The sequence below is a fragment of the Triturus cristatus genome, chromosome 4_2 (genome assembly GCF_964204655.1).
Source record: "Triturus cristatus chromosome 4_2, aTriCri1.1, whole genome shotgun sequence".
NCBI lineage: Eukaryota > Metazoa > Chordata > Amphibia > Caudata > Salamandridae > Triturus > Triturus cristatus.
In genome coordinates, this window is record NC_140586.1 from 946,707,184 (window position 1) to 946,733,983 (window position 26,800).

General features: G+C 47.2%; 1 pseudogene across 1 annotated transcript in view; it reads left to right on the top strand.

Moving 5' to 3' along the window:
• Positions 1–3,424: 3,424 nt before the first annotated feature.
• The window catches only part of LOC146839050 (uncharacterized), a 73,350-nt pseudogene continuing 49,974 nt past the window's right edge, over positions 3,425–26,800 (top strand). The window contains exons 1-3 of the transcript XR_014960768.1: positions 3,425–3,740; positions 22,485–22,535; positions 24,359–24,477. The product of XR_014960768.1 is annotated as an uncharacterized LOC146839050 (transcript). The remainder of the gene's footprint in view (positions 3,741–22,484; positions 22,536–24,358; positions 24,478–26,800) is intronic.

The window sequence follows — 26,800 nt, forward strand, 5'->3', positions numbered from 1 at the left end:
AATGACTTCTAGTCACAGGGATATGATAAAGAATTATAGTATTCTGGATTGCCCGCTTAGCGACCACTTCCCTCTAAGTTTTAAATTAAGTTTGAGATCTAAAAAATATCATGGTAGGGCCAAATCTAAAGTTATAATAGATAATATTACCATGGCCCGAAAAAATGGATATGCTTTAAAGTGGACAAAAATTTCCCCAGTTGACTTCCAGGAGAAATTAATAAAAAGTATGTTGCCCCAATTTTATGTATGTACAGATGAGAATGGCAATGATTCTGATATCATTAATAATTTTTTGATGATTATTGCTCAAACAAGAAAGTTATTATGGGTCGGTACTAGAGGTGGGAATACAATGCAGAAGGGGTGGTTTGACTCTGAATGCACAAAGGCATACTCAAGTCTAAAGCAAGCCCTACATGCTACGGAGAAAGACATTGGCCTAATTAGAAACTGTAGAAATGTCTATAAGCAAACCCTTAAAAATAGGAAAAATGCTTTAAAGATTGAAGCATGGGATGCTTTATGTGACGCTTCGTTAAGTAATGACTCTGCTTTATTTTGGAAAGTTGTTAATGCCCCTTTTTTAAATTATAGTAATACAGACCCACTAGATGTGGCAATTACAGAGAGTGAGTGGGCTGAATATTTTGCTAAGTTGTATTCCAATTCACAAGATAAGAGGGAATGTGCTAATGATAATACCCAAATGGGAGCATGTAGCCACACCAGTAGCATACTTGTACCTGAAATAACAGTAATAGAAGTGCAAAACTGTATTGATGCCTGCCTGGCGGGGAAAGCACCCGGCCCTGATGGGGTCCCTGTTGATTTATTTAAAAACAACAGGGAATTATGGGCCCCAATTCTCACACGTCTTTTTAATGCTACCTTAGACAAAGGTCTCCTCCCATCGTGGTGTGAATCCCTGATAGTCCCTATTTTTAAAAAGGGGGACCGAGAAAACTGTCAGTGTTACCGCCTAATATCACTCCTGGATTCTACGATTAAAATCCTAGGAAGAGTAATTTTAAATAGATTACATGTATGGGCAGATGAAGCTAAAATTCTAAGTGACCTACAGTATGGATTTAGGAAAGGGCTTGGAACAATTGAACAGTGTTTAAATTTGCATATTTTAACTGAAAAATATACTAAAGCCAAAGAGGGACGAATGTTTTTAACTTTTGTTGATCTTACTTCTGCATTCGACTCTGTAACACATAGTAAACTCTGGCTAGTTATGAGTAACATGGGAGTAGACCAATTAGTTATTAATTTTCTTAGAGATCTCTATGCAGGAGCCTTGGCCAGAGTCAGATATGGAAAAAATGGTGAATGTACTAGATCTTTTGCTATTAAAAGGGGTGTACGTCAGGGCTGTGTCCTGGCACCGTTCCTTTTTACACTCTATATTAACAACGTGGAAAAAACATTGATGGCTGAGTGTAGGGACGTGCCGATGGTGGGAAATAGATCAATCCCAATTCTGCTATATGCAGACGACGCGGTCCTGATGGCTAGAACACCGCAGGCCATGCAAAGACTAGTTACCTCCTTTTCTGATTTTATGAATCAGCTCGATTTAAGTATAAATTGCTCTAAGACATTTACCATGCACTGTGGGTCGGGCGCACAGAGAAAGAAAAAAGTAATTCATATTGGAACTACCCCAGTAGAGGATATTTTAACATTTCCCTATTTAGGGGTTTTAATTGATAGTACAGGCCTATGGAACAATACAATTAAGACTAGGAAATTGTTGTACTGTAAATCTATTATAGCATTGAAAAATTTTAGTCGTAAAATAGGGAGGAAGCCAATTAAAGATATGCTGACTGTATATAAAGCGACTTGCTTAGCTATTGTTACTTATGGGGCAGGCCTGTGGGGGCATGCAAATGTCAGTACTCTACAAGTGGTCGAAAATAATTTTATGAAATATCTCCTAGCGGTCCCACAGAGTGTCTCGACATATGTTTGCCATGTGGAACTTGGGGAGCCATACTTGGAAGATACAATAAAAATTGCACCAGTTCTACTATGGCATAGAATATGGACTGCGGATGAGTCTGGTCTAAACCGAATGATTATGGAAAATGCGATGGGTTTAGAGAAGTGTGGAAAAATTAGATGGCTGAACTACATTAAGCATTTTTTCACGCTATTAGGCATGGGGATTTATTATACAGAACCATCTAACCTATGCAATATATCTAGGAAATGTCTAAAAGAAAGATGTATGACCTACTTGCATGAGACTAGAATGAGAAATGAGATTAAGAAAACCACGGTGGCAGCCCACGAGCAAATCTTTTTTTGCAAGTATTTACAGCCGTATCTCAAGCTATTGATGAGTGACTATGAAAGGTTTTTGTTAATACGGTTCAGATTTAACTTATTATTTAGATCACTCAGCTTTCCAGCTATGAATGATTGGTCAAACATTTTGATCAAATGTCCCTGTGATGATTTATCAGTCCAATCTGATATGCATATAATTTTCTTCTGTAAGTTTTATATAAGACCCAGACGAATGTATGTTGTTCCCTTGCTAAAGATCATGGAAATTAATTGTTGTCGCCCTGCCTTTTTAGCTGTACAGAAATTGGATAGTATTTTAACAGTTGTATTTATTTCCTCATTTCTTAAAAATGTTTTTAAACTACGAAAATCAATTGTGAACTGAACTTATGTGGATTTTTCTTTTTTTTTTTCCGTGTGGTGTCAATGACAGTAATTTTATATTTGTAATCTTATCTTTTGTACTTTTATGGTTATTTTGTTATAATAACCGAATAAAGTTTACTTGAACTTGACTGTCAGACTCCGCCTTTCATGACTCTTCCTCTTGTGAGTCCAACGCCTTGTAACTACACACCTGTTCTGCTGCCTGTCCTTCCCCCCACTTTGGGCTCCCAGAGTTCAGTGGTGGCTGGTGGCCATCAGGGGGTGGAGACTGCGCCTCGCAGCTAGGTCTTTGCCGAGCTGATGACATCACAGCCTTCAGGGCCGCGAGGTTGTCAGCCCGGCAAACATGTCGGCTTCTTTGGGCCCGCCCAGGGCGCAAACAAAGAGAGAGCCAGTCACATGACGTGAGTTGGGCAGACAGTGCCCCTGTCCTTCTAGCAGCATTATACATAATAAGAGTAGTAGTACTAGACTGCAATAAAGGTTTTGTTTTTATATATGAGCTGAGCACTTATTGTTGAGTGTAAGGGGGCAGAACACTGTTGCGTAGCTGTGGCGCGAGGAGTCTCTGTCTCATGCTGCGCTGGGGAAGGCAGTGTCTGTGCTGAACGCATGCGCAGTTGCTGCGGCAGGCAGTGTCTGTCCTCGGCGCATGCGCATTTGTTAATCCAAGGCCCTTCTTAACTCGCGCTCCACTGCTGGAGGCAGTGTCTGTCCCCGGCGCATGTGCATTTGTTAATCAACAATCCCTCTGTAACCCGCGCTCGTAGTTCAGTCCTGGGGCTTTCTTGTGTGTGATAGAAGACAGTGTTGACGGTCCTGGCTGCGTCCCCTCTCGGTTAGACTCTGTACAGGCAGTGCTCTCCCTGCGAGGCTGCTCAATACTCAGTGACACAATCTTACAGTTTAGATCACCAAGGTGGCTCTTCTCCCGCGCGCGGTTTCTTTTCCCGGCGGCGCCTTCAGAGCCGGAGTCCCTCGGTGTGTCCCCTCAGGGCCAGGCCGCTCCTCCCTCTCTCCTCCTCTCACAGAGCGAACGCACAAAAGAGGTAAGGTAAGAAATAGCCTCGAGGCAGCGGTCTAAGTGCATTAAACAAAGTATGGGAACTGCAGTGGGGGCGAGGCCTGTGAATAGGAGGGGGGCATTGAATGTTGGGGTGGGGTCAGTGGGTGGGGGTGGGGTCTGTGAATGGGGGGGGGCATTGAACGTGGGTCCGGCCAGGCTGGGCCCAGCTGCGCTTTTGCTGGCGGCAGCACCACAGCGGCATTCTTGCCACCCAAGACTGGTTAGGTTGGGAGCGGGCGGCCGTATGCCTGTGCGACCAGAATTTGGAACTCACTTCCTCCATACCTTCGCACTGCCACCTCTTTCCACATCTTCCAACAGGACCTTAAAACTCTTCTCTTTCAAAGACACTGCTACCAATAATTCCCTGGCTCTGACTGTTTCATGTTCCTCACTGGAGAACTAGTTTGTTCTTACGCTTCAACTGTGGAATGTGTTTTTTTGGAACCATAATCGCTCCAACTTTAGTTTGCATTGTGTAATTTTTAGCGGATTTATTCTCTGTAAATGTGTTGCCATAATATCTAATCCTATATACTTCGCTCTATTGTGAAGCGCTCTGACACCTCTGGGTAAAGTATGTGCTATAAAAAAATTGCCTAAATAAATCCAGTGCCCTGCGACCAGGCTGTTGGAGACTCGTCCTTAGGTCTGTAGACTAAAGACTGTTGCTGCTTGCACCTAAGAACTGTTCAATTCCTCAGGTTCCGGTGGGCTGCTTTTGGAGGCTTCAGGCATGATTCTGAATGCCGCCGTAGTCGGCGAATCTCAAGTTGCATATTCTTACCTTTCTCCTGGGCCACTGCAACCACAGACTTTTACCAATTTGCTGACCGCATCTATAAATGATGTTTGACACAAGTGTATCCACATGAGGATCTTTTAATTTGGCTGATCTGGGTCGTGACCTGGGGCTTGCTGCAAATATTTTTAGGTCCTCGCCTACTCAGCACTCAAGCACTGCATAGGAGGGACCTCTTGGAATCGCTCAGGACTTTTGTTTAAACTCGTGCATGTTTTGCACTGTTCTCTATTGACACTCGTGCACGTTTGGCGATTCCCTTGCGGGATCGAGCAGCGGCACCATCTGTTTTTATTTATCTTGCTCGCGCTTTCGAAACAGATGGTGCCGCTGCTCGCTCCCGCAAGGCAAACACTGTGCGTGTCTGGTCCCTGTTTGAAACCTTATTTTGTGCTTTTTCCCACATGGTGGCCCTATTTATGTCTTTTGCCTTTGGTTTTAGTTGTGCATGTCCTTAATTGTTAACCGCAGTACATTTTGTTGCTGGCAGTTCGCTTGGCAGGATGGTCAAATCTGCTTGTCGTGCCTCGTTGCTTGAATGGTTTGCGTGTGGTTGGGTTGTTTTTACATGTTCATGTGCTTTAGCTAAACTATGTTACTGCTGATTAAAAAAAACAACAATTTTTCTTCCGGGTGGCGGTAACTCGTGTTCGTATTCCGGAGAGGGTCTGGATCTTTGCGATATCAATACATCACCACAGCCTGATATTCCTGGTAAATTATTGATCTCCTATCTAGGTTCCATTCCACTCTTCCCTCTCCGGCTTGATGTGGTTCCTGTGCCTCTAGTCCCCTCCCCCTTTCTTGTTTCCCAGTTATAGCCTTCAAAGAAAGAGAACCCGTTTGAAAAAAGAGCACCTCTTTCCCCTAGAAAAACAAATAACCTCATTTATGGCCAGTCGACGTTTATCTAATTGTAAGCCTGGCATGCGTTCAGATTGTTACACCACTAATCGCTGTCGTTTGAGTTATGTGCTAACAACCTGGCATGAGATGTTTTCATGTAATTGATCTTTAAAGTATGTTTTCAAAGTGCCTATATACTTCAAAAAGAGCAAAAAGTTGGGGTATGTTTCGGCTTTGAAAATGATCAGGTTATAAATCTGCTCTGCTCCATCTTCTTTGCCATAATGGGGTGCGGTCTTTCAACTGACTGGAGAGTATGTTTCGATTTAGAGGACTACATCATAGGAACAAGGTGACTGTGCCTCTGTCTTGTCCTGTTTTATTTATGCGCAAGGCGTGTGGTCTTAGTCTATACTGCCATTAATTAGTTTCTTTAACTGATGTATAAGAGAGAGATCTTGGCAGTCGTGTTTTTTGTGTGCGTATTATTCATTTTTCAAATACTTCCCTGACCTGTCCCTCACTTACCAGTGAAGGTTATCAACGCTTCCTTTACCCTCCACACTAATAGGTTTGCTGCCTTTAGTTTCTCTGCTTGTGGTATTCACTTTTTTTGTATCCTCCCTGGTGTTCACTGCTTTGAACCTTTACTTGTTCCACATTCCTATGTCTGTGGCCTTATCCTCCCACCTTGTTTGTGCATTTTGCCTATCTTCTGCTTGACCTTGGAGCTTTAGTGACCCACTGGAAAATGATTGATCTTGAAAATAGGTCTAGACGTAACAATCTGAGAGTGCTTGGGGTTCCGGAGGGAAAGGAAGGTTCAGACCCATTAAGATTTATGGTGGAGTTATTGTCAGAGGCCTTTCCGGAGCTGGGGCACTGGGAGTGGCAAAAGGAGGTCCAAAGGGCACATAGATTCCCATTGTGCAGAAGAAGGGGCAAGTGTCAGCCTTCCCTAGGGCTATTCTGATTTCATTGAATAACCTTAGGGCGGGAGAGGAGCTTTATGATCTAGCACGGCCGAACAAAAGAAGAAACGCCAAGGGGTGTGAGTTCTTTGTTCGACCAGATTACTGTCAGGATACAGTTGAGCAACGGTGGAAGTTAAGACAGCTTATCCCAGGGTTCCAAGCTAAGGGGGCTCAAGTGTTACTCCAGAATCCAGCTAAATTGAAGGTGGTTAAGGGTGGCCACAGCCAGTTTTTTACATCCGAAATTAAGGCAAACGAATACCTTCAGTCAATTTGATTATTACTTTATAGGGTTGTATGCTCATAGGATCTGGCTGTATATAGGTGCTGGGTATATGTGGCACATCAGGAGGGGCTACTGCGGTCAATGATCAATGGGTGCTGGCCTTTATTCATCTATGGGGCTGTGGGGTATGATAGGAAAGCAAGGGAGGAAGTAAAAACAATATGAAAGGAAGGTGATTAGTGGATATGTGGATATGAATAAGTAGGGGAGAGTATGGATGTGTATCTGAGTTGCAACGCTGCTATGTGGTGAATTACGTCCCTTGCTCCTTGTTTCTTGTTTCTTGTATTTGCCGGGAGGGTGGAAGAGGTGGAGGTTGAGCACTGGGCTTTACCATCATTAGGGAAGATTTTCCCAATGCTCTATGAGGGGGGTAAAGGGGGGTTGGGGGGGGGTGGGAGGGTGGGGGTGGGGCTGGGGATGGGGGGTGGTTGGGACAGGGTGTAATTGATTCAGAGAGGCACAAGGACTATATATTGCTTATTAGGCTGTTTCAGTCAAAACCAATAGTTGTGCAGGGTAGGACTAAAAGATTTGAGTTTGTTTGTAAAAGATATCAGCTGTACCGGGTGCAAATTAAGCTAGTAAATTGTTGGGTAAAAAATGTTTGGTGTGGGAAACCCTATAATGCTAATTTTTTAAGAATAAATCTGCAATTCGATTCTGATTTTGGATGGTGAAATTAATCTGCTGTACGCTTAAAATCTGTGGTTTGAATGATTTTAGGAAAAGACGTGTGTTTGCTAGAATTATTTATTCAAACTCATGGGATTTGCTTTTTTTTACAGGAGACGCATATAGCATGGTCCAATAGGGCTTGGTTTAGCTCTTTAGGGCTTGAACTGTTGGCATGTACATCTCAGTCAGTCAACGTTAAAGGAGTCGCGATACTTGCTAAAAAGGGGTTATTGGAGGTTAAAAAGCATAAAGCTGATAAATTTGGTCGCTGGGTCATGATGGAGGTAGTGGTTTCTCAGCAAGTTATTACATTATGTTCAATATATGCGCCAAATTTGGATGATCCAGGCTTTTTTCAAGTAATCAATACAGAATTATCATTATATCCGCAGCCTATGATAGTCTGTGGCGATCCAAATATTCATCTTCACTCGCAGCTAAATATAAGAATAACTAAATCTTACACGGGCAGGAAACCGAGAGGTTTCAGGAGTCTGCAGGCGTTAGTCCAAGACCAAGGCTTGTATGATGTATGGGCGGAACTTAACCCAGGTCAAGATGGGTATACATACTTCTCTGCCCCACATGAGAAAATGGCACGGTTAGACTTTTTTTGGGTTTCTGATGTTATTTTATCGAGGGCCTTTATCAAGGTACTCCCCAAAGTTATATCGGATCATAATCCATTAGTACTGGAGTTTGAGTGTACCGGGTTAACGGCTAGGACTACAAAATGGACTTTTGACAGAAAGTTATTGTTTAATGAAGATTCTCGTGGTAACAGGAAAAAGAAAACACAAAATGGTAGCTGGCGACACGTGGATGAGCTCCTGATTTCGCCTCAAGGTGGTGACGCAGTGAAGAGGATTGAGAGTGGAACTGGCAGCAGCCAAGGTAATATAGAGGGACGGCGGGAGCATGGAACTGGGCAAGGTGAGTGTGATGAGAACCTTGACTCCCAAGGCCTATCAATGTGACGCAGAGGCCTAGAACCACAGGAGGACTACTCCGACAGCGACAGGGTGACACCGGGAAGCGGAGAACCTTGAGAGACACTCGCCCTAGGCTGGCCCTGGAAAGGCAGGTCGGCAGAAGGAAGGGAAAATACCCAAGGGGAGTGGGGCTGGCCACTCCCCTTGGGTTAATATAGTCTACAGAACAGGAAGCTACCAGTGGTGGATTGGGGGTTGGTCGGACAGAAAGGAGGTAAACACCCTGGACTGGTGAAAGCAGCGTGGAGGAGCGTATTTAAACATATTGCAGGAGGGCCTCCGACATCCGTGTAGAGGCAACTACAAAGGAAATGGTGAAACCAAAAGGATCTGTGACAACTCAATCAAATAAAATGGATAAATACACTGCCGCAAAATCAGCAGACCTGGGATCCCAGATTGCAGAAATGGGGGCAGCAGAACCATCACTAACCGCCATCATGGCAGCATTAGCGGACCTAAAAGGATCACTCAAGCCTAAAATAGACACTGTCACTGTGCAAATAAATCTCTTAAGGGCGGACTGCCGGAAAATATCCGAAAAGGTAACAAATGCAAAAGGAAATATCACACAGTTGTAGAATGTCACGCAGAGTCTTGAGGAACACATGCGACAACAGGGCGTGTTAGCAGCAAAACGTGAGGACCAAGAAGGGCGAGCGTGCCGAAACAACATAAGAGTGTTGGGTGTGCCAGAAGGGATGGAGGGACCCAGTGTGGAGCTCTTCCTGGAGGACCCCACCCTAAACCATCTGCGCCCAAAACGGATCTCAAACTTTTTCACCATTGAATGGACACACAGAGCCCCCGTACCAAAACAGAGACCAAGAGTGCCCCCCCAAACAATAATTGCCAAGATCCTTAATCATAGGGACAGGGACGTGATAATGCAAACGGCAAGAACTCATGGTGACCTTAAATACGATAATGCAACGATCCGCTTTTTCCCAATTTAAACTCCAGGTTCAAAAGTTTTGTTGCAGCCTTGAGGCAGTGAAGAAAGAGCTGCGAGCCAAGGATATAAAATACATGATGTTCTACCCGGCACAGCTGCAAATAATGGCAGAGGGGAAATCTTGGCACTTCTGCAAGCCGCAAGAGACTTGGGACTGGCTGGAAGGATGGCGAGTAGTGAAGCAGAAGACTGCAAAAGTCAAGGACCAGCAGATGCCCCCGGGCTCGTGGGAAGCCGAAAGAGAGGCGAGAACCGGCCTGGTGGAGACTGGCATAAGTGACTACGCGGGAAACAAGACTGGCTATAGGATGCGTGGCCTGCGCAAAGGTTCTGAACAGGGAGCAGCGAGGAATGGACTTCACTCCAGTGGCCTTGCAGTTAGTGGGTTGGTCGGGGGGACCCTAGGGTGGGTGGGGAGCAACGAAATATAGATGATAATAGGAAGAGATATTTTATCCAAGACCCTGTGCAATGAAACAAAACTTAATAAGTTACAATGGGCTGGAAACGCAGGCGAGAATGGAGCAGATGAGAGACTCCAGCCTACCCTAGCATTAAGCAAGTTCTATGGGGCGACAGGCTCTCTGCAGGTTGAGGAGGAGGGTAGTTTTAGACCGGTCAAGCAGGGAAGCAAGGTATGGGGGTGCAAGTTAGAGGGATAGAAACCCATCAAGTGGGTGTGATTGTTACAGTAGTTATTACTTTTATGCTCGGAGCGAAGAAAAACAGTAATACAGGAGGGCACGTCGATGAGAGCTGTCAGACACATGAAATGATTCCATGGAGGTGGACACAAGGCGCTGAGGTGATGCACTTAATCAGCTGGGGGCGCGAGGGGTTGAGAGTTCTCACCCACCATAACATGACCAACTCTCCATGATGGCACTTACAATTTTGACGTGGAATGTCAATGGTTTGGGTAGTAAGGTGAAGCGAACGCTGGTGCTCCACTACCTTCATAGGCATGGCCCAGGCGTGGTGCTGCTCCAGGCGACCCACCTAAGAGGCAATCAGTGAAAAGCAATAGATAGATATGGGTACAAGTTGCACATGCACGCTGGGTATACCTCAGGCTCAAGGGGAGCAGGGATTCTAATTAAGGCATCTGTCTCACTGATAGTGAATAGGTGTTGGCTCGACATGCTAGGACAGTATGCAGCAATCACAGGCACTTGGGAAGGGAAATCTCTAAACCTTTGCTCGGTATATATTCCTCCGAGGCTGCATAGTGATACCCTTACACTGCTGGGAAACACCATACTTGAGTTGCCCGTAGGCACGCCCATTCTTGGGAGTGATATGAATGCAGTCATGGACTCTCAGTTAGATAGACTGACAGAGGCAATGGGGACACTCTGAAGTGAACCACTACAGGGATTCATAGCAGCGATGGCATGATTGGCCAGTGGTGGGCTCATAATCCATCGAGTCGGCAGTACACACATACCGCTGCAGCACATAAAAGCCACTCCAGACTAGACTACATCTTCACATTCACATCACAGGTGGGACAGTTTTGGGAGACCACACACAAAGCACGTGCTATATCCGACCACTCCACAGTCACAGTGCAGTTAAAGGGACCAACGTGAAACACTACACTGCTACCGAGAATAGACCCATGGCACTTCAGAAAGAAGCAGCTCGTGCAAAAGGTACAGATCGTAATACACAATACTTTCAAGACAATGAGGGCTTGCTGAAATCGGCCTCCACTTTGTGGGAGGCTTACAAGACCGTGATCAGAGGATACGCCCAGGCACAAATAGGGAGTCATAGAAAAGAACAAAATAGAGAAGCTGAAAAACTTGAGAACTGTACAAGAGTGTAGCAAGTAAAGTTGCTCCCCATCTTTTAAATATGTACCTTGAGTCAAGGGAAAAAGGGGAACTCCCCCGGGACCAACGCACAGCCACGATAGTGGTGATCCCCAAAAAAGGTAAATCGCCGGTCGAGTGTGGTCGTATAGGCCGATATCCTTGCTAAACACAGAGGCAAAGGTGCTGGTGAAGATACTAGCAACCAGACTACGGGCATTCAATTCCACAGTGGTCCATCCGGATCAGTCAGGGTTTATACCTCATCGGGGCACACGGCTCAATAGTATTGAATGGCAATTCATATTTGCCACCCTGGAAAGGCTAAGCTTTGGACCCAACTTCTGTGAAACTCCTTTAAAAAGACCCCCCGGCAAGGGTGAGAGTTAACGGAGAGGTGTCTTGCTTCTTCCCGCTAGTAAGGGTACATGTCAGGGATTTCTGCTCTCGTTGATGATCTTTGCCCTGACATTGGAGCCCTTAGCCACATGGGTCCGTAACGTCCCAGTAATACAAGGAGTTCCAGGAGGGGGAGAGTGGGAGGACAGAATATCCTTATACGCTGATGACATACTCCTCTACATGGTCCACCCATATAGGTCAGTGCATAGGGTGCTCCATATATTCCAATTATTCAGTAGTTATTCGAGATACACAATAAATTGGACTAAGTGCCTCATCTTCAAATTGGCAGGTACGGTCCTTCGGTGATTGGTAGATACCACCCCACTAATAGTTAAAACAAGGTTCACATACTTGGGTATTCAGATATCCACAGAGGAAGATTTCCTATCAGACAATTTAGATCCCCAAATAACAGCTGCTGGGCAACGACGTGGAACACTGGAAGAAACTACCGGTGTCCGATGGGTAGGGCGGTCATTTTCAAAATGATGTCACTGCCCAGGTTACTATATGTTTTGCAGAATACCCCATACAAGATACCCAAGAATTGTTGCAAGATATAGTGAGCTGCAAAAAATCCTCTGGGATGGAGGCAGTTCTGGAATAGCTCTCTGTAAGCTCCAAAGGAGAGTTTATGAAGGAGTGCAAATACTACTGGGCCTCACAGTTGACAGTGGTGACTGACTGGGCATTTACTGATCGTGGAGACCCGGCCTTCAGGGCAGACCACTGGGCTGTGGGGGAAAGGGGATATTTAGCAGCGCGATACTGCAGAAGTAGGGAAAAATGGCTTCCCCCACATACAGAGACGGTGGTTCGAGTTTGGAGGGAAGCGTCAAAACACACTGGTTGGGACAGGAAGATCTCCACCTTGGGATAGCGATCAGTTGGTAGAGGTGTGGGCCCTGAGAGGGACCTTTAAAAAATGGGAATTGCTGGGAATCGAAAGGTTGGAAGACCTATGGAGAGGACAGAAACCGCTCACTTTCGAAGAGCTAAAAAGTGAATATGAAATGGTTGACACTAAAGGATATAAACATATGCAACTAAGTCACGCCCTACACCAATATCTTAGAGAGGGAGACACCCTACCTGCTTACAGATAGACTATTGATGAACCCAATGGTGGTAAAGACCACCTCATTGACATACAAGAAAATAATGTGCATCTCTCCTAACCCTGTAGACCCCTTGAGGGTGGCCTGGAAAGGAGAAGTAGGCCTGTTAGAGATAACGACTGGGAAGAGGCAGCACAGAGCCCACGGGAGGTAGCCATAAGGGCCAGATTCGGTTTGATTCAACTACGTATACTCCACAGGTCATATGCCTCTATAACACTACTGCATCGACTGGGGCAGGGTATGTCCAAATATTGTGCTAGGGAATGTGGTGAAATTGGCTCCTTCTTTCATATCATTAGGGAATGTAAATACATCAATGACTTTTGGGAGGCGGTGACGCGAGTTATGTCTGAGGTCACTGGGATTGAAATTCCAACCGAGCCAAGATGGCTGCTATTGTGTGTTACTGGGGAGGAAAAATGGCCCAAATATGCGGCTATATGGTTGGAAGTAGCTGCGATGGTGGCAAAAAAGGAATATAGCCAGGAAGTGGGGAGTGAGACAAACATTTTATTGGAATGGCAAAATGACTTGGACTGGTGCTGAGGAGGTGGTATGTAATGCCAGAGGGTGTCCACATAAATGGGGAAAAATCTGGGGTTGCTGGAAGACATATAGGTGTTACTGAAAGGGGTGTGGGAAGGCGGGGTAGGATAGTGGATTATGAGTAGCCTTGGATCTCAGCAGCTCTGGGATCTCCAGGAAGCATGAGAAGGAAATCTACCTGAGAAGTAAGAGATTTCAGTATTGGAACATGTATGATCGTTGTCCTATGTGTGCAAGACTTGTTCTGAGTTTAAAAAAACAAAAACAAATGGTAGCTGGGTTGCATTTATTTACTGTAATCCCTGGGTATCCCTCCCCCGGAGCTGTGTTCATAAAGTGGAGGGTTATGTGCGGCCGACCCTCCGAACCATCAGAGGCCCCGGGAAGCCCACCCGAGCGTCTGAAATTGTTGGAAATGGGGATTGGAGCTGTTTAGCCACCATCCAACCGCCAAACCTCAAAAGGCTCCTGGTTTTGTCCTATCAGACATCTGTATCCGGATTTATTGGCAGTACAGTGTGTGCCTCAAACAGTATGTTGGGGTTAGATGTGGAAGGACACTAGCACTGCCATAGTACATGCCCCATGGACACCTTTTATCTCTCAAAGGCCAGGTTTAGAGTGGTTGGAGACGTTTGTCATCTTAAAAATGCTTAAAGTGCCAGGGAACTTTTACTCCATTGGTTTGGGCATGCCTAGGAGTCATTCCCACGTAATAACCTGCGCCGGCATAAATGTGGCATGTGCAGGCACCCACTTCAGAGCACTCCTGGACCTGAGGAAGAGCAGAAGAGGACAGGACCTCCTGTCTGTGATCTGAAAAAAGCCCTGAAGGACTGGATCTGCTCCCTCTTGTACTCTGGACTAAGATGTAGACTCGTAGGGTCATAAGGCTGACCTCCTGTTCAACCTACAAGGATACAGAACACTAAAAAGGCCTTTGCTGCAACTGTCCAGCTGACCAGTGGCATGGACTTGACTGTTCCCGGCTGTTGGTCCTTGATTGACACCATATGAGGCTCTAAGTGCTTCCCCTGATGTCCTGGCTGGCTATAGAAGTGCATTCCTATTATGGAAGAAGACTTAAAAGACTAAAGTCAGAAGGTAAAATCTTTGACCAGCACGAACCTGATTGGTGTATCCGACCTGACTTCCATCGCAGTCCCCATCAATTTACGCCTAGGTCTTCTGCAACAATGGAGTATCATTGGCACCTTGTGATTCTTGGCACTCTCGCTACTTAAAGCGTTAGAGTTCTGTGATGGTGGGGAGTGGCCCCGTGCGTAGACCAATGAAGAACACTAGTCCGGATCAAGAGCTATAGACTTTCTTTAATGATCACGCTGCAGTACAAGAGGGAATAGCTGTTTCTTTCTCCCGTTCTTGGCTTCTGTTCCTCCTTCTCCGGGGGATCTAGGTCCGATGGGACGGCTCCGGCGGTCATGCAAGGAAGAGAAAGACCACTCTTAGATTCACTGTTCACCGGGTTAATAGTGAAGGGGGGGGGGGGAAAGGAGTGAGGAGTCACCGGGGGTCCGCCACCAACAATGCTGCCGTTGGCCGTAGGGAGGCAATACGTGTGTACTACTCTGTCAACCAGCCCCAAAGAACAATCCCCGTGACCTCCCTGCTAACGATACCCTGGCTACTTCCCTCCCCTTGGTGAAATAAAACCCAGGATTCGACCCCGTACCTTTCCCAGCCATGCTCCTCCCGTGGGTGCGTGGCAGGGCGAGACGCCGTGTCGTTGGCCTCCAGGCACTCCGTCCCTCTCGTTGCTGGGGTTCCCGTCTCCTCCGCTCCCGGTCCTCCCGACTCTTCCTCCGTCCGCTTCCTCGCTCTCCTCGACTCTTCCTCCGTCTGCTTCCTCGCTCTCCGTCTCCACTCGCTTTCCGACTTCCTCTCCTCCGTGGGCTTGCGCGCCGGTCCTTTCGAAAACTTCCTCCTTACGGGCACTGCTCAGACCGGATTGGTGCGCCTGGGGCGACGTCAGGAGGGGAGTGTCAGCCTCCGAAGCAAGCCAGGCCGTATTAAAGGGGCCACGGGCGTCCTGCAGAGAGGGTGGAAAGGCATAGTCACTGAGGGTTCTTTCCGCCCCCTCCTCCTCTCCAGCGACCATGCGACACATCCCTCCCCCTGGATTTTCCCGATCGGGGGAAATCGGGTATCGGGAGAGAAAGTCAGCATTTCCCTGGTCCATCCCTTTCCGATGACGTACTTCAAAGCAATAGGGCTGTAAGGCCAAGAACCACCGGAGGATGCGCTCATTGTGACCCTTATTCCTCTGGAGCCAAGTGAGAGGGGCATGGTCCGTAAAGAGAGTGAAGGGCCTACCCTCCAGATAGTACCGCAACTTGTCCACCCCCCACTGAACAGCCAAACACTCCTTCTCCACAGTGGAATAAGCCTGTTCACGGGGAAACAACTTTCGGCTGATGTACAGGATGGGGCGTTCGCATCCCTCAGCGTCCTCCTGGGAGAGTACGGCCCCAATCCCAACCCCGGAGGCATCAGTCTAGAGGACAAAGGGTTTCTGGAAGTTAGGGGTCACCAATATAGGGGAGGAGGTGAGGGCATTTTTGAGGGACTGAAAAGCAGCAGCTTCCTGGTCGGTGGGAGCCCGTAACCGGGGAGAGGTATGAGACTTACGGAGAAGATCCGTAAGGGGCCCAGCCAGGGTTGCGAATTGTGAGATAAACCTTCTATAGTACCCAACCAGTCCCAGAAATGCCCGGAGTTCTCTTTTGGTTTTTGGGTATGGTAAGGCCTGAACGGCTGCCACTTTTTCTTTTTGGGGTTCTATGTTTCCATCCCCGAGGAGATATCCTAGATATTTCACCTGTTTAAAAGCCACTCTGGATTTCTTTGCATTTATATGAAGCCCCGCCTTGCCTATACTCTCAAGAATATTGGCCAGATGTTGAAGGTGCTCGGTCCAGGTTTTACTGAAGACCACTATGTCATCCAGGTAGGCGGATGCATAGGGGAGGTGTGTGGAAAGGAGGGTATCCATAGCCCGTTGAAAAGTGGCCGGAGCCCCGTGTAGCCCAAAAGGCAGTACGGTGAATTGGTAATGACCAGACGGAGTGGAGAAGGCGGTTTTCTCCTGGTCAGCCTGGGCTAGGGGAATCTGCCAATAGCCCTTGGTGAGGTCGATGGTTGTTATGTATTTGGCCTCACCAAGGCGTTCCACCAGTTCGTCAACCCGGGGAAGCGGGTAAGCATCCTGCTTGGAGACTCTATTAACGGCCCTAAAGTCTATGCAAAACCGGATACTTCCGTCCGGTTTTGGCCCCAAAACCACTGGGGAGCACCAGTTGCTATGGGAAGGTGTGATAACTCCTGTTTTGAGCATCTGTTGTATTTCTGCTTGAAAGGCCACTCGTCGGGCTTCAGGTATCCTGTACGGCTTTTGTTTTACAATAACCCCGGTGGGGTAGGGATAGCGTGTTCCGCTAGGTGGGTTCTCCCTGGTTGATCGGAGAACACCTCCGAGAACCTGAGAAGAAGGGAAATTGTTTCGTCCCGCTGGGTTGCAGAGAGCTCGGGATTGATAGGGACGTCTTTGACGGTATGTACCAGGGGTAAGGTGACAGAAACCGTTTGTGACGGTCGTGGAGGTTTCCCTAACCATTTCTTCAATATATTGATATGATATATTTGAGTTTTGGTTTTTGTCATCTGTAGGACATACGTGGTTCTCCCTATCTTTTTAATAATCCGGAAGGGACCCTGCCACTCCTTCTTTATCTTTTGCGTGGAGGTGGGCAATAACACCAGGACCCAGTCACCTACATCGAGCTCTCTCCACTTCTTCCCCTTATCGTAGAAGTGTTTCTGTTTTGTTTGGGCGATGGCCAAATGGTCGTGGGCTAGGGTCCTTAACTGGACTGCAACTGGCGGGTATAGTCTAACAAGGCCTCGGCTTCCTGTTTCCCTTCTTTTTCCCAGCTGTCTTTGGTTATTTCCAGCAAGGTTCTAGGTTCCCTACCAAAGAGAAGCTCAAAGGGGGAGGCACCTAGGCTGGATTGGGTCTGGCTCCTTAAAACAAACAGAGCCAACGGCAAGAGCTGGTCCCAGTTCTTCCCATCCCCAGACAGAAGTTTCTTTAGGGTCAGTTTAAGACTGCCGTTGTATCGCTCAACTAAGCCATCTGTCTGGGGGTGGTACACCGAGGTCTTTATATGTTTGATGCGTAACTGTTGGCACACCTGTTTCATTAAGTTGGACACGAATGGGGTCCCTTGGTCTGTGACTATTTCTCTGGGGAAACCCATCCGTGAAAACACCTCAACCAGACGCTGCGCTATGGCGGCGGAAGTGGCTGCTCTAAGGGGAAAGGCCTCTGGATAACGAGTGGCGTAATCAACCAGGACAAGGGCATATTGATGTCCTCTACTGGACTTGGGTAGGGGTCCTATGAGGTCCATGCCTATTCTGTCAAAAGGATTGCCTATGATGGGCAGGGTTTGCAGGGGGACCGCAGGTGGAACGTAAGGGTTTCGTCGTTGGCATATATGGCATTCCTGACAGTACTTCTGTATTTGGGCGTATACACCCGGCCAGAAGAAGTGCTGAAGAATGGTCTGCCCTGTATTTTCTGCCCCAACGTGACCCGCCAAAAGATGGGCATGTACAAAGAAAAGTATCTGATCCCTAAAGTCTGAGGGAACAAGAAGTTGAGGGATCGCGTCTGCTTTCGCCAAACGGTATAGGAGACCGTTTTGTTCAACAAACGTGGGATACACTCTGGTTGAGGGGTCTTGGTCGGCTCGGGCTTTGTTGCAGGCATTGATAAGACTGGCGTCGTTTAATTGGGCTGTTCGAAAGTGGGTATCCCTGGCCCAGGGTTCAGACGTCAACAGGGAGATACGACAGGGTTTGGGGGACATGAGGGCTTCACTCATCATGGAAGTAAAGCATGGATTATCAGTCCCTATAATGAGTGGATCAGGAAGGTTTGTGAGGGCCCCCACTATGGCGTCCATGGTGGCTCCGGTGTGGGTTTGTAGGCGGATCGCAGCCAGAGGATATTCCCTTACGTCCCCGTGAACACAACGAATGCCCACCCTCCTACCCGGTAGGATCCATGAGGGTTGAATAAGATCCTGCCTGACTACGGAGTGTTTGCAGCCGGAGTCTAGCAGGGCCCGTACCCCTTTTCCCTGTATGGTTACACTCACATAGAACACCGGTCCTGTTTCTTGAGCAAAAAGAAGGGAGTGGGGCAAGTAGCTCACGTCCATAGGTTCCTCCTCTTTCTCCCTCTTCTTCCTGCAAAACCTGGCTATATGTCCCCACTCCCCACATTCATAACACTGGGGGCCTGAAAAAGGGGTAGGATCTGGCCGGACTCCTCGCGGTCGTACGGACTCAAAGACAGGCTTAGTGGGTTTTCTTTCTCCTTTTCTGGGGACAACAGGTCGAGCGTGGCGTTAGGGCTCTCTCGGGGTGGGTCGGCCTTGAGCTCTGGCGTAAGATGTGGCCATTTCTACAGCCTGTTCCAGAGTCAAACCGGCGTGTTGTTTCAGCCAGCGCTGGCTGGCATAGGGGAGAGATTCAAGGAACTGTTCGAGGTAGATTTTTTTCATTACGTCCTCCATACTGGACTCCTGGGGTTTCAGCCATAAGTCAGCCGCCTCTTTAAGTTTGAAAAAGAGAGTTTTGGGTACGTCCCCGGGGGCCCCGCGTTCTTGTCGAAAACGTAGCCTGTGTGTCTCGTCATCCACTCCCAACCTATCCAATATATACTGCTTTACGAGAGCATAGGTGGCTGTTCCATCCTTGTTCACGGTTTGGTAGGCCGCTTGGGCTTCACCCACCAATAAAGGTGCCAGGTAGAAAGGCCATCTCTCTCCCGCCCAGGCACTAGCCCGGGCTGCTCTTTCGAAATTCAAAAAGAACGCCAACGGGTCGTCTCCTGGCGTAAACTTCTGAAGGGGGACCACCGCTCCCGGAGGTGCGGCCGCTCTAGTTTGTCCTAGCGAGGCCATGAGGAGTCCCTGTCCTTCGGCCAATTTCACTAGATTATTGGCTTGGTTCTGAATAGCCGAGCTGAACACGGCCCGATCGGCTTCCGCCTGGGAGGTGGTGCGTTCTATGGCCCATTCCATTTTGGCCTGGCTCTCCTTCATCTGATGAATGAGCGTGTCCATCCTGTATCGGTGGGGTTCGCACTAAAGTCTCCTATCTGGCTCGCCACTTGTGATGGTGGGGAGTGGCCCCGTGCGTAGACCAATGAAGAACACTAGTCCGGATCAAGAGCTATAGACTTTCTTTAATGATCACGCTGCAGTACAAGAGGGAATAGCTGTTTCTTTCTCCCGTTCTTGGCTTCTGTTCCTCCTTCTCCGGGGGATCTAGGTCCGATGGGACGGCTCCGGCGGTCATGCAAGGAAGAGAAAGACCACTCTTAGATTCACTGTTCACCGGGTTAATAGTGAAGGGGGGGGGGAAAGGAGTGAGGAGTCACCGGGGGTCCGCCACCAACAATGCTGCCGTTGGCCGTAGGGAGGCAATACGTGTGTACTACTCTGTCAACCAGCCCCAAAGAACCATCCCCGTGACCTCCCTGCTAACGATACCCTGGCTACTTCCCTCCCCTTGGTGAAATAAAACCCAGGATTCGACCCCGTACCTTTCCCAGCCATGCTCCTCCTGTGGGTGCGTGGCAGGGCGAGACGCCGTGTCGTTGGCCTCCAGGCACTCCGTCCCTCTCGTTGCTGGGGTTCCCGTCTCCTCCGCTCCCGGTCCTCCCGACTCTTCCTCCGTCCGCTTCCTCGCTCTCCTCGACTCTTTCTCCGTCTGCTTCCTCGCTCTCCGTCTCCACTCGCTTTCCGACTTCCTCTCCTCCGTGGGCTTGCGCGCCGGTCCTTTCGAAAACTTCCTCCTTACGGGCACTGCTCAGACCGGATTGGTGCACCTGGGGCGACGTCAGGAGGGGCGTGTCAGCCTCCGAAGCAAGCCAGGCCGTATTAAAGGGGCCACGGGCGTCCTGCAGAGAGGGTGGAAAGGCATAGTCACTGAGGGTTCTTTCCGCCCCCTCCTCCTCTCCAGCGACCATGCGACAAGTTCATATCTCCGATCCCGCTTATTGGGTTTTGTCATTTTAGTGTCATTTTGTTCATTACATTTTACTTTATTTTTCTATTTCGGTTTAGGTTTATTATTGTTTTGCATTTTTACTTTTACTGTTTTGGTTTCTGCATACATATTTTACATATTACCCTAAGTTAAGCCTACCTGTTCCGTGCCTTAGGTACCAGGGGGTTGACTCCAGGTTACTTTTAATGGTGTTGAAAATTCACTCTGACAGGGGTTGTGATATTTCCTCTCACCACAAATAATAATTCAATTTCTTGCAAATAGGCAGTTGATAACCTACCGGGGTTCAAGCACCCCGTAGACAAAGTGGAACATGGGACGTGTATCGTGCGGCAACAGAGCCTCTAAAAAAATTCAGTTTGGAGATGACCCAAGCATCACGCTTGAATGTCACAACTTTTTAAAACAAGGTAGTCAGGAAAGTGTGGCGGAATATATTGCAGCTCTGCATTTTGACAACCCCAAGCAAATTTGAGAACAGAGTTGATGTATATAGCAGAGACGAGCCTGTGTTTATTTTTCTCTAAGAAGTTGCAGGAGAGATTACTGAGCTGCAGGAACCCAACTCTCCCCGAGTGGTGAATATTCCTAGAAGCATAGAGCGCTCCACGCTTTCATCTAAGACACTGACCTCTGAGGAGGGCGCATCACCAGTGAGTCGCATTCTTGGGACTGCTCTGGGTTGTTCTGTGAACACCAGAGACAGAACAAATAGGAATTGGGCTCAGAAAGCTCATCATGGCTGTTGCTACAGTTGTGGGTTTAAGGCACACTTGAGAAGTAATGGGAAATGCCCGGACCAAGGAAATGTTGCAGTGTTGGGGCATTTTCAAGCAGCGGGAGTGTATGCACTACTGTAAAAGTTGGCACAATTGATGTTCATGAGGAAGAATGTCCCCAGAGGGAATAACTTGATTCCATAGTTCGTTCCACCTTCATGCGACTGGTAAAGTGTCCCTTGTGTATGGTTCATGCTGGTATGGGATTGTTAAATGGAATGGCGTATTCAGGACTACCCATCAAGATTTTGTGTGATGTAGCCTTTGAGAAAAGTAGAGATGTGAGAAACACCTGACCAGCTCCAATATAAATCCCAAGGCCTTAGGTCAGCAGGATATCGATATATACTGGATTACTTTGTTAGTCTGCTGGAATCCTTTGGTAAAATGATTACCTCAAAAATGTATGTAACTATCAATGGAAGGTAAGGGATGGGGGTGCAGAATCCGACTAAGTTGGGCTTTGCTATGAGGCCTGGTCCTGATAATCCATCGGTGTTGAGTGACATGCCTGTATCTAATGTAGATTTTGATGCCAATGACATTAAGAAAACTTTACGTCATTCTCCAGTTGTTAACCGAGTGGGAGCAGTGAATGGTTTGAGCATTGTAATCAAACTTAAAGCTCAGGCAATACCTCTCATTCATAGAGTTTGCTTTGTTTTTCTGAGGGTATGGAGTGAGCTTACTGCCCTCTTACATGATTTATGATGTCACCAATTCCTCTGAATGGTTTCACCAGTCTTTATTGTCCAGAAGAGGTCTGGGGGCATGCATCTTTTGAAGTTCACAAACCACAGCCCTTTGGTTTGAAACTTTAATGCTAATGGTGTCAGAAAGGCCCCTGTAATGTTGCTAAGGCTGTTTTTAAAATTACAACTTTGACATCAAATTAGTACACAGAGACAGAAACTACAAGGCTGGCTGCTTATCTAGAAAGCCATTTTTGGGTAGTTTGGGTGACGAGGATTTGGATGTTCATGAATGTTTGTGGTAGCGGTGTTAGATGCTGTCCATGATGCTGCTTGTGCTGACCCAGGAGTGGTGCAAGTTAACAAGGACATCACAGATGGTCTCCCCTGGGACTGGTGCTTAAGTGTGGAGATGTTTGGGTGTGCTCAAGTGGCGGCAGAGCTAACTGTGGCTCTGGGTATGGTTATGAGACGCGATTCTTTTGTTCTACTTGGTAAGCCGAGACCGTACTTGTTGAATATTCACCCAATGTGAGTGGTGATATCCGAATTGCTGGTCTGCCTGAAGTTATGATGCTGCTGACAGTAGCGTGTCTGTTAAAAGCGATGTGCGACTGGTGGAACTATAAAGCTAAATAAGAAAAAGTTATCTTCCGACGCCGCAGTCTTCGTGACTGAGACCAGTAACACTGAAGACCCTGAGACTCACAGCAGTAATTTCTCCTTTCAGAGCGTTATTGCTGCAGATGGAATGAAGCCAAGAAGTAAGCACATTACTAAGGTACCAACACAGTTTAATATTTTTCATTTGTATTAACTGTTCCTCTTTTGCAGCATTTGGAAATGCATTTTCTAGTTTTGTAGCTTTTTGTTTAGTTTTTCATCATAGGCTGTTACCATTGGTTTAAAGGGAAAGATGTTGTTGTGTGTGACCTTAATGCTGCAGTTTGCATTTCATTACCATCATTTGCTTACCCTGGAGAATCGCCAGGGCGCACGAGGTTTGCTGTTCGAGAGTTCTGTCTTCAGCGTCTGGGCACTTGTCGCTCTGTGGCGATCTGTGGTCCTGTTTCTCTGCTGTTCTTGTAGTAGCTCCTCCTCCCGCCAACGATAAGAAGATGCCAGGCATCACCCAGCACACAACACAGTCCATGATGGCTACATCTATCTGTTCGGAGCAGTTAGAGCGAGGATAAAGTTCTCCGCATCTATCAGGCTGTGACTGTAACCTAAGGGCTTAAGATGAAATGAAGAGCTTACCTCCTTCCGGAGTGGCTCAAGACTGCTGTGTGCAGACCCCATAGCTGGCAGCACCCTGGAGTATGTATTTATAAATCAGATTATGTTGGAAGAAACCTGCAATATAGTGGCAGGCAGCACCCTGCCACCAAGTAAGATTTCTCATAGTATTTTATTTCCTGGCACATTAATGGGGATAGTCTTTTATCTGGCAGAAGAACAACACTGACCATACATTTTCCTGGCACTGTCTTTAAAATGACGTACACATTAGGAATGGCATTTCGTTCTGCTGGAATAATAACACAAGTTATCTTGCACTCTGCTATGATGTTGCATAGATTGCTGGCTGCAATGCATTCCATGTTTCATCCAAACATGCTTTCTACAGGGCACATACATGATTTGCTGCTGTAGAGAAATAATGCTCCTGTGTACTGGGGCAGACTCAGAAATATTGAAAAACTTCATGATTTCTCTTTCAGCACTTCAAAGTAAACCCTTTCACTTTTTGACCCATACATTTTGCACAAACATAACTTTGTACCATTAAAATAGTTGTGATGGAGAACATTCATGTGGGGCTAGGACTGGCTCGACCAGAGTGCTTGCTGACTTGGAGGAGTATGGAGTTGACCACCTTGCCTGGTCCGGTGTGGAACCAAGCCAGCAATGCTTTGCTGCTGGCTCTTTTGCCCTGATAGCTGGTCAACAGTTTGAGGAGGAGGAGGTGAAGAGCTGGCTAAGTGTGCCATGAGGCTGGCATTTCAGTCCATCGCTGAGAAGTGAGCTTTGAGTCATGTAGTGCTCCTGCTCACCACGTGCAATTCATCCTCTCCAAAGCCTCAAGAATTCCTGGGTGTGAAGGGCGGCTGATTCTGATTGGGTGCTTGATGGTTTACCAGAACCTCATGTTCTTGATTGTTCATGTTTGTCAGAAGTTAAACTCGCCCAGGGGTTTTATCTCTTCAGTTGACACAAGCTGCAATAAAAGTTTCTTTGTCGTTGCAAAAAAATATAAATGGCTGACAAGCCTCTGTCAAAGAATGGAAGGGCTGGGGAACTGTCATTCATCTCACTGCTCAGCAGAGCAGTGTCATGCTTAATCCTCCGTCAGGCCTCTGATTTTGACCAACATCGTTCAGAACACTGGGACTTTAGAGCCCATCCTTTTAATGAGAAAAACAAAACTACAAGTCCCATAAGCAATAGTGGTGGAAGGTGTCACGCATGACCTGGAACAACATCCGATTCAGCGCCTCCAGTTCCATTTTTTAAGTATTTGACACAATATTGAATTTATAACCTTTGTTTTTTATTGTCATGAGTCACCAGAATACTAAAAACGTGTCTTTTATTTTCAAGGTCAATTAAGTAATGGTCACCAGCTTGGAAGCTCTGTTAATTCTTCAGTATTTGTCATTGATCTCCACGTGTGGCTGGTTTGGGTCTGCCCCCTGCATCGATCCCGATAACTCGCACAGGTAAGGACCTTGTAGCAGCAACATGATATCCCGATACTCGTCTGAAAGAAGTGCGCTCTGAGGCAGGTATCCAATCCTTTTTGTGAAACAAGCAATCGCCAATATCTGCGATGTACATTTGTTAAAATAAAACACAATCAAATCACAGTATTCTGTTCCGAACGTTCAGTCCCAGAGACATTATCTGTAACTGAACCCAGTCACCCTAGGAAGCATGTGCTTTTAAGACAAGTTGCGTTCACTCACCTGAGGGTGACATGATTCATCACTGGGTGTAACGCCCTGAACGTCTCAGGATCGTTTAACAGACACGACAATGAGGACGCAACCACTTGTGAAGGGTTAGTTCTTTTAATGAAGGCAAATAAAATACAAAGAACAAACAAAAGTTATAGTCACTGGAATCCTCCAGGCTAAGTACGTTACCAGCCCACAGCACGGATGGTCCTAACCGCCCTCTGCATATACGCCGATCCCGGCGTATGCCAACAGAGGGCAGAAATGAAATGGCCGACAATGCCAATCGGTAGGCTGTGAGGGGCACGAAGAGTGTTGGGGAGAATCGAGGAGTCAGGGAAACACCCAGCCGGGGTCTCTACCTGAAGGGAGCAGCCGCTCAACCTCTTCCTCAGACTGCCCCGGGACGCGGAGTCACCTCCTGGTGATGCGTCACCGATACCCCAATCACAAGCAAGAAGACTGAACCGAGAGCAGCCGCTCGATCGATCCTGTGGACTTCCGAGTCTGTAACGCGGCAAACACCTCCTGGTGTGCGTTACAGCTGGCAGTCCCTGTGTCTCTGGTCGGGCTGGGAGTTACGACTCCAACCAGCAAAAGCGCCACTGCGCTTGGACTCAGCCGAGTCAAAAAGCGAAGCTCAATGGTTGACCGGTAGAGCTTCCGGGTCCTTCACAGGTGACGATGGGGCAAGACACGGCCCAGGGAGTAACGACTCGACCTACCTCCGTTCTTGCCTTACTGGAGCACCACTCCGGAACACTGCTCTTCACGAAGCAGGTACGTCGGTGTAAACACAATATCCGACAGCCTTGTACCTCCCGGTTCCTCCCTTTATAGGGCGTGTTTTCCTTGAGTTATGTAACAGCTCTCCTGTTTACATAAGGGCGTGTTTCCCTTGAGTTATGTAACAGCTCTCCTGTTTACATAAGGGCGTGTTTCCCTTGAGTTATGTAACAGCTCTCCTGTTTACATAAGGGCGTGTTTCCCTTGAGTTATGTAACAGCTCTCCTGTTTACATAAGGGCGTGTTTCCCTTGAGTTATGTAACAGCTCTCCTGTTTACATAACCTCTCAACCGCTAAGCATCCTGGGAGATGTAGTCCGTTTTCGCTGGTTACCGTTTTCCTCCCCTCGTATGACAGGAATTCTTGACACTGGGCCATACTCCGCACCAGGCCGGCGCTACAATGCCTGGCGGGCACCACAAGAGGGCACTTTGTCGGAGATCTTTTAATAAGTACGCCGGATGAGCATGAGGATGTTGGGTCATAAGATGTGAGATTGGTGAAAGTCTGAATATAAGATCAACTATCGACCAGTTGCCGCAATATAGTTATTGTGATCTTCCTGGTCCATGTTGAGATTAAAAACAGTGGTAGAGAAATTGAGAAACTAATGGCCCCTATCACTGTGTGAAAGTATCGATCACCTATGGACCTGCTGGTAAGCTGGGGTCTATACTTCAGGTCAACTTTTTCCATGCCTTGTGTATTCATGGAGCAAATCTGTTGGCATTTTATCAGGACCAAATATGGGAAAACGGGTAAATGTGACCTAATCTTCTCCACAGCGTGAGGAGTTCTGTAACTCAAAGCCGTGCACCATGCATAGGTGATAAGGTGCCTATTAACATCTTACTACCACAGGTGAGCACTGTCTAACAGAGTGCACTAGAGACTGTAACCCTCCTAAAATTTAGGACATTTTGAGTTATCCAATAGCGAGGACGTCGCATCAGAGGGAAACTGGTTTGAAAAGCACATGCTTCCTAGGGTGCCTGCGTTCAGTTAGAGATAATGTCTGTGGGACTGAACCTCCAGAACAGTATACTGTGAGTTGATTTATATGAAGAATGTGTATACTGGACTGTCATTTTCCTCGTCATCTCTTGTCATATGTAAAATAAAATGCAACACACCGGGAGGACAACAAATCTATCATACATTTAATGCAAAAATAGCAAAAGGCCTAGCAAACTAACAAGTGACAATTGTCTTTGCAATGGACGAGAGCATCCACCCTCAAGCAAGTTGGAGTATATAATGCTAATGCTACACAATGTATTTTTATACACTTTTCTCCTA